The sequence below is a fragment of the Pinus tabuliformis genome, chromosome 2_2, assembly GCF_031772625.1.
Source record: "Pinus tabuliformis cultivar Carrire ecotype Pingquan chromosome 2_2, CPIR1, whole genome shotgun sequence".
In the NCBI taxonomy this organism is placed as follows: Eukaryota; Viridiplantae; Streptophyta; class Pinopsida; order Pinales; family Pinaceae; genus Pinus; species Pinus tabuliformis.
This window is the reverse complement of record NC_142300.1, coordinates 489,852,831-489,861,275: the sequence shown is the minus strand read 5'-3', so window position 1 is coordinate 489,861,275 and position 8,445 is coordinate 489,852,831. Positions and strand designations below refer to the sequence as shown.

Below are 8,445 nucleotides of genomic sequence, written 5' to 3'. Positions count from 1 at the left end.
CTGGCACAGGTTCAGGGGGAGCATATAGTCTTCTAATAATGCATTGTTGGCATTATCTTAGAAGATCTTGGTTCAATTTCACAGTTGTTTTAGTTTCAGGAGGAGTAGGTGCAGAGCGTGGTTACTGATCTGAATGATGATTGACTGATGTTGCTAATGTTGGTTGTTGATAATTGTTTTAGTCTTGCTGTAGATATTTCATCTCTATGTCATGTATTTCTTATCAAGGTCATGTAACGACCTATCTTGATTTCCCCACTATGCCTGGGATGGATGATGTAATGTTCTTGTTTATCTTGTGTAAATTCTGGTATATTCCCACTTGGTGGGGAGATGGATGCATGCTTGAGTCTTTGGTGATAGGAAGGTAATTATGATGTATAAAGTCATGTTTCTTTTTTAGAACATCTTCTTGCAGACCTTGCCTACAGTCAGGGGGAGCTTGGACAGCATAGCAGAACAGAGAATTCAGCATGCACTTAGGGGGAGCATAACCCTTTACCCTTGATGTCAAAGGGGGAGAATGAGTTTGAGTGACTTGGGGTTGCCATCAAGTCCGAAGGGGGAGATTGTTGGCATTATGACACATGTTTGGCACAGGTTTGGCACAATGACATAAGTGTTGTCCTTGATGGCAACTCACTCAAATGGCAGATCACAGCTCAGGGTCTCAGAATGGAAGAAAATGAGGTATTCGCAGGTGTACCAATCAAAAGGTGCGTACGTACCGTAGGTTCCTTTCGACAAAGTCGCGTACATACCGCAGGTGTAACATTCAAAAGATGCGTACATATACGCAGGTGTAGGGATCAAAAATTCGCGTACATACGTAGGTGCACCGAACAAAAGGTGCATACATGTATGCAGGTGTACCGAACAAAAGGTGCGTACGTACAGTACACGCACTTTCATGTAGAGAAAAGCGCACACGTGGGAAATCTTATGGTTGGTACATGGTATCTAGTCCGACATTTTTGAACCTATGGTTTTGGTCCGTGGTTTTGCATCTAAAGTATTGAACCCATGTATTGGGTCCCTAGTATTGGATCTCTATGGTTTTGGACCATGGTTTGAGTAAGGCCTAGACTATAAAAAGGGAAGGAAATCATTTGGCTTGGGTGACTGATGTGTTGAATATCTTGAGACGAGCAAGATCTGAAATACTGGTGATCGGTTGGTGAGTTATAGCTGGATTTGAATCAAGGAGGAACCTGAGCATTACAAGATGGTTAAGATCTGCTGATGGCGCATGATTAGATCTATAAATCTGATAATCTGGGTATAGTTGCAGTCTGATTAAGAAAAGGGATAAATAATAATTTATAGATCTATATCCGCAGGTTCGACACAGCGGAGGCGCAGATATCCGCAGGTTCTACACAGCGCTGGTATAGATACCCGCAGGTGCACCAGATCAGAGGCGTGGAGATCCATAGGTTCGACACAAAGCTGGTGCAGATACTGCAGGTGCGCCTGAGTGGAGGTGCGGATACCCACAGGTTTGACACAGAGGAGGCACGGATGTTTGCAGGTTTCTATTGGTGAAGTAGCAAACCTTTCTTGAAATATGTTTTAGCTAATTCTATTTATTACTGCAGTGTTCTGGGTTCTGAATTGGTGCCTGGTTACTGGTACTGTGTTCTGAGAAGTTATTGATTCAGTATTTGTACAAGGAAGTTGGTCGATTGCAGATCTACTTGATGTTTGATTGATTGATGGATCTAGTCTGAAAATTTATGAAACGTGGTCCCTGGAAGAAAAGAGAAGTCTTCTGTAGGTCAACACCTACATACTAGTACATCAGCTAGTACAAGAGCTAAGGGGGTTATAGCTCCCTTCCAGGAGAGTCTGGAGAATGAGAGAAGGTTGTAGCCTTCTACAGGTAGAAGCGTGCGTACTGGTATAAGACTGCACCAGTATAGAATCATTGTAAAAAGAAGTTTCTTATTAAAGAAGTTTGAGATGACTTACAATAGGTGGTTTTCTCCCACATTAGGTTTCCACCTTACATCATGGTGTTCATGTGTGATTCTTTTGTGTGGTGATCTGTTCTATTTTACTGCTCTTGTTTACTGTTCATATGGTTAATAATGTTCTGATGCACTCATTAAGGATCAACTAACTAAATCTTAATATGGAAATGAAAAAGTTATATTGATTTGATAATACTGATTCACCCCCGCCTCTCAGTATTATTTCCAACATTAGAAGCTCTTAGAAAAACAAGGTGAAAGGACTGCAAATCTGGTTCCAAGTCCACTTCAAAATAACAAGTGAAAAACCCCTAAAAAGGGTTTCATAAGATGAGAATAAATCCTCGAAATTATGCATGGATTTTTCTTTTATTCTAATGATTGTGTTAGATTCTTCATTCAAAAATGTTCTCAGGTAAAACAATAAATTCAATTTGGTTCTTGTGCACTGTCACAGTGCCTTGAAGAATAATTACAATGCCAATGATTTTACTACAGACTGTGTCAGTTTTCTTACCATGTTTATTTGATAGGATATTTGAAATCTAACATCCTTATCTTCCTTGTCACGACTGTCTTGACCTTATTATTATTATGAGATTTCATTTACAGAGCCCTTGGCTTATGAAAATTAAGCATAAAAGAACACTTATTTCTCAGTCAAAACTGCACGAATCATTGTGCTTAAATTCTAGCTGTAACAAGATGTTTTCATTAGTCCTTGACCTTGTTTGCCATAATTGTTCATATTTTTACAAGAAATGGATTTCCCAATTGATTCCACGTATATTGTTTAAAATATGAACATTTTGAGCTAAAGAGATAGTGATTAATTTTTAAGTTAATGTCATGCTCTATAGATTGGTAGCTAACAAAGTGAATACAAAAAATGATTTTAGGGAAAGGGAACTAGAAACGAAAAATGGAGCTTTTGAGTTATTCAACATGAAGGCTTACAACCATCTATTCTTTATTTCTCTTGAGTAGAAAATCCTTTACAATTTTATTTTATTTTTTTAAGGTGTAGTTAACAAGAAAAATTTCGAAGACTCCCTCTTACCATCATTTCCTTTCTAGGTAGGAAGTTTTAACTTTTATGTAATTCACTCGTCATAGTAGTTCACTGACAAAGACATCTCAAACCCATGACTAATCTTGCCATTGTGTTGGTTATATAAATTTGTGTGCATTTCAATTCCTTTCCATTCACATAATCATCATTCTACCTCATTACAATTTCTCTCAGGTGACTACTCTCTTCCACAATTCCTCAAGTGTTTGTGCTTCCCATGAGATTCATTCAATAGACCATGGCCAAGTTTCTTATGGCCTACCCTCTTTGTTGAATCTTTGATGCCTCTTTGTAGGTGACAATGGTGTAAGGCATTCTTTGCTCAGCACAAACCAATCTCACAAGAGGAGATTCTTGCTTTAATGATCTATGGTGGTGAATCCTTTGCATTGACCATGACTCTCTTCACAACCATTACCATACACCACTTATCCAATAATTATCTCATTGCATACTACATAAATAGAAGAGAAATTAAGTTTTCTCATCAAAATACAAGAAATAATTAGAGACTTACCTGTAAAAAAAAATAAGAATAATGACTTCACCACCATGCCACTTTTGTTCAAGCAAATATAGTTAGTTTTTCTGAAGAGTCAGAGCAACCATGAGTACTGTCGATTTATTAAGTGTGTGACTGTGGGGGATGGTGTTGTGGGAACAACTTGCATGCTTATTTCCTACACAAGAAACACATTTCAAACAGACTATGTACCAAGAGTGTTTCATAACTTCAGTGAAAATGTAGTGGTGGATGGAAGTACAACGAATCTTCACCTCTGGGACACGACAAGACAAGAGGATTACAACAGGATCAGGTTCCTGAGTTATAGAGGTGCAAATGTCTTCCTCCTGGCTTTCTCCTTGATCAGCAAGGCCAGTTATAAAAACATTTCCAAAAAGTGGATTCCAGAATTGAGACACTACGCACCATCTGTGCCTATCATTTTGGTGGGGACAAATTTAGATTTATGAAAAGACAAACAGTTTTTTGTTGATCATCCCAGAGCAGCCCCAATCTCGATAACGCAAGGTGAAGATTTGAAGAGGCAAATTGGGGCTGCAACATACATTGAATGCAGTTCTAAAACACAACAAAATGTAAAGGTTGTTTTTTATTTCATAATCAAAGTGGTTCTTTAACCACCAAAGCAAAATAAACGTAGAAACAAGCAAAGAACATGATTTATTCTTTAAGGGATTTATCCATCTTTGGCATCTGTAGAACTTTACAGTGCATTATTTAATAAAAGGCTGGCATAATATTTCCCAAGTATTTGTGATTTGGTACTCTATGTTCAGTATGTTGAATTTATTGTAAAGCCATATGCACTAGCAAAAGGTCCTAGTTTTTTCATTTCATATCATTGCCTGTGTGGTTATGGAGGACTGTTTTGAAATGTAAATGAAAGGTCTCAGTTTTTTTCATTTTATATCATTGCCTACTGTGTTTGTGGAGGACTATTTTGAAATGTAAATGAAATTTGGGTGTACATGCATAGGATACTATGATGAGAGTGGTCAAATATTTGTTTCTACCATGTGAGTTCTCAATTACAGTTGAATTCATACTGCTTAGAATCATGTTCAAGGCATGGAGGTGCTATGCGCTTTTCCCTATCAGAAATCCATGTAATTTTTTATTACTAAGTTTGGCTATATTGTCTCAATGTGCAAGATTTACTTTAGTATATAAAAGATCATAGAGTATTTTGCTATTCCACTCCTTGCAAAATATCTACAGATTTTTTTTTATGTAATTTATACCTATAATTCATAGATGTTTTAAGTAAAGTATACTTATTTTCATAACTTAATGGGTTTCATCGATCCAAAAATAGACAACAATTAAATGGGATAGGAGCTTACTAAGGGTGACATCACCTTTGGGACTCTGGAGCATGGGGTCGAGTGAGGTGTAGAGGATTCTCGTGATGGCCTTGACAACTGCAATGTTTGCCTTCTGAGCATCTAAGTCTCTCATTCGGAGTTTCTGCACTTGTTCCTTCAATTTGATAAATGGCCTCTCAAACTCATCAAATGCCAATTCCATGCCTGCAAACAGTAACAAAATGCAGAGCATAGATTAAAGCATAAACATACAAGTGATTAAAGCCTAAAAATACAAGTGTGGATGCAACAAAATAGTGGATGTTGAACGAGATACCTGAGATGTGTGTACTCCTCTCTGCATCAAAGACTAAAAATGGGGGAAATGCAGTGAAGTTAAATATGAAACATACCTTGGCACCATCAACGAACTAAATATTGGATGGGGTTCAATACTGGGTTTGATACTGGTAAAATCCTCATTTGTAAATCTCTTAAATCTAGTTTTCACTCCCACCTATGATCTCTTCAATTTAGTTTTCACTCCCGCCTGTTGAAAAGTGAATAGACACTACCTGTTCTAGAACACTAAACAAAGATTGGGGTTGGGAGGGGTTTCATAAAGAAAACATAACGCTTAATTTTTTTAAATATGCCAAAATTTTCCTCCATAACTCAAGTAAGATCATAATGAAGGGGAGGTCTTCCCAACAGGCAGCAAGTGACATCCATAAGGTAGGCCTACTCCTTCATAGACGGTTCTCCAAGGGATTTTAGTTTTATTATCCGAGGTATTTTAGATCTTGTATGCCTTTACCTTTCACTCTGCCTTGACCTCTGCGACATAAACCACTGGATTTCTTATATTCTCTTTTTGGGCTTACTCCACTAAGGAAAGGTGAAGTAGCCAAGGAAAGAAATATCCTGACTGCTTCAATCAGAACTATAGCAACCACTTGGTCAATAGGATGCACTTCAAAGAAATATCCCGACTGCTTCAATTGGAACTGTAGCTTCCACTTGGTTAATAGGATGCGCTTCAAAGAAATATCCCGACTACTTCAATCGGAACTGCAGCTTCCACTTGGTCAATAGAATGTGCTTCAATCGGAACTGTAGCTTCCACTTGCTCAATATGATGCGCTTCCACATGGTTTGTTGGATCTACATACATTATTTTATGTTCACTTAAATACAAAGCAACAAAGCAGAAAGGCTTTTCAAGGAGGTGTGCCGAGACCCCATTTCTTTATCATTTGACCTGCGTTGTACAACATGGACTTCGTAGTAGCTTCGCAACAGACAAAGGCATGAAAAGCTTCAATCCCGAAAGTTAATATTTATATAAATGTATTGAGGGAAACACACCATAAAAGGGTACATAGATACTGAAAAAAAAAAATAGTAGCAAATAAGCATCAAGATAGCGCCCAAACTATCACGTATGGAAAAAGACATTAAACCAATGTAAAGCTCAAAAGCTCCACAACAGAGACACTAAGTATAGATATATGTTGCCCTACATAGTTAGGTCACAAGTTCTATCTGCTTACATTATTTTATTCACTTTCATACTAAGTTCTTAGTTTCATTTGATAAACTAATGCCCATTTTCACTTTCATACTCAGTTTTTAGTTTCATTTGATAAACTAGCACCCATTTTGACTTTCATACTAAGTTTTTAGTTTCATTTGATAAAGTAGCACCCATTTTCACTTTCGCGCTAAGTTGTTAGTTTCATTTAATATTTTAGCTTCATTTGATAAAGTAGTGCCCATTTTCACTTTCGCACTAAGTTTTTTAGTTTCATTTGATAAAATAGCGCCCTGATGCATGTTTTTGGTTGGGTTTGAAAGATCATCCTAACAATAATCTAATTTTAAGATTATCATTTTTATTTAATGATTTTGTTGTTAAAGTTTATGGAGGTAGATGTATTGTATTTTTGGAAAATTTGAATGTTATTTTGTTATTAAAATTTATGGAGGTAGATATATAGTATTTTTGGAATTTGAATGTTATTAGAAGGAAACAAGTTCTTTGTATTGAAAACATTTGAGTGTAATAAGGAAAAATGTGCTCTTAATTTGTTTGTATTGAAAATATTTAAGTGTTCTTGCATATTAGGTGGGTGCAAACAAAAGAGAGTCTATAGTAAATATTTAATAATTAAAAACATGTGTTAGTTTCTTAAAAGTTATATGACAAATTTGGAAGGAGTACGGGTATCTACCCTTCTTTAGGTTAAATATATTCAAATTGTTGTGTGAATGGGTTTGTAAGACCTGATGTTTTTATCTTGAGAAAATGGAGTCCTCTCCAAGTCACTCGCATAGTTTAGGTTGTCATAAGAAAAGTAGATGTTTTTCCTTAAGATGTAAACATTTCATTTTAAGCAGTGTGATAATGTGGTTTCAACGAGGCATTAAAAGATGGAACAAGCATGCAGATTTGGGATGCTAGTGTTATGTTCTACTTGAGGCATGGGTGCACGTCCAAAAAGACTCTAACAAGGGTTGAAGAGGTGGAATAGTTAGAGGGGTTGGGGGGTTGTGGTCTCACTTAGAGGTGTAGACAAGCACGTTATGCACCATGAGAAGTTGTGAAGCTAACTTAAGACATTTGACAAGTTGTGGGAAGGAAACTTGGTAGTGGTACTAAGTGAACATTCCTTAATTGAAGTTGATACCCTCTCCTTGCACTACCACTTTGCAAGGTGAAGGAGAAATGCGAAATATATGTGAAACCCACTAAAGAAGTTGGAAAGGTTGTTGAAATATATATTGGTAGTTTTTTCATGTTGCAAAAGGAGGTGTTGGAACTTGGAAGGTGACCATTCAAGTAGATTTATCATGGAGTGTTAAGGAGGTGCAAGGATTTGATAAGGAGTGAATTACACAAATCTAAAAAAATAGGCCATATTGGGTTAGGATATTACTATTTTTCAACATCCAAAGTTGAAGGTGCATTTTATGAAGGTGTAGTCTAAGCGCTTGGGTGTGGGTCACACCTTACGAGTATCTTGGACTTTTCCTGTGTGTTAGTGGTGTTATTGCATTATGTTTGATGAGCACTAGCTAGAATGTGTTCCATGAAGGCAAAAAGCCCATAAGTTTGAGATGACTTGACCATTTTGCATTGTAAGGTGTCTTATGCCCTAGTTTTGAGGAGACGATTAGAACCATCTTAGAGTGTGATGGGTCATACCATGGACTTAGGTCCACTTGCATGGGTTGAGGTGTAAAGGTACCCCATGAGTTGAGGAAAATGATTCCAATGCTTATCTATATAGAGTGTTTATGATATAATATTAATGATTTTTTTGTTTGGGAATGGAAGAGGAAGATAAGAAAGAAGAGGCATTGAAGTTTGTTGTAAATTAATCAAAAGAAAGGAAAAATGTCTTCTTTTAGTAGGATTATTCAAGTTCCCTCTTCCACGGGACTAAATTTTAGTTGAAGCTAGGGAGTTGGCCTCTCAAAGGCCTTGATTGGGTACTCTAGAATTCCAAGACCTAACATATATAGAATGGTAAATTAGATAGTTTTGTGTTGGGAAAAGGTTGCAAA

General features: G+C 36.9%; 1 pseudogene; it reads left to right on the top strand.

Moving 5' to 3' along the window:
• The first annotated feature begins 675 nt into the window (after nt 1–675).
• On the top strand, nt 676–4,230 carry LOC149193507 (rac-like GTP-binding protein 5 pseudogene; annotated as a pseudogene).
• Nucleotides 4,231–8,445: the final 4,215 nt, after the last annotated feature.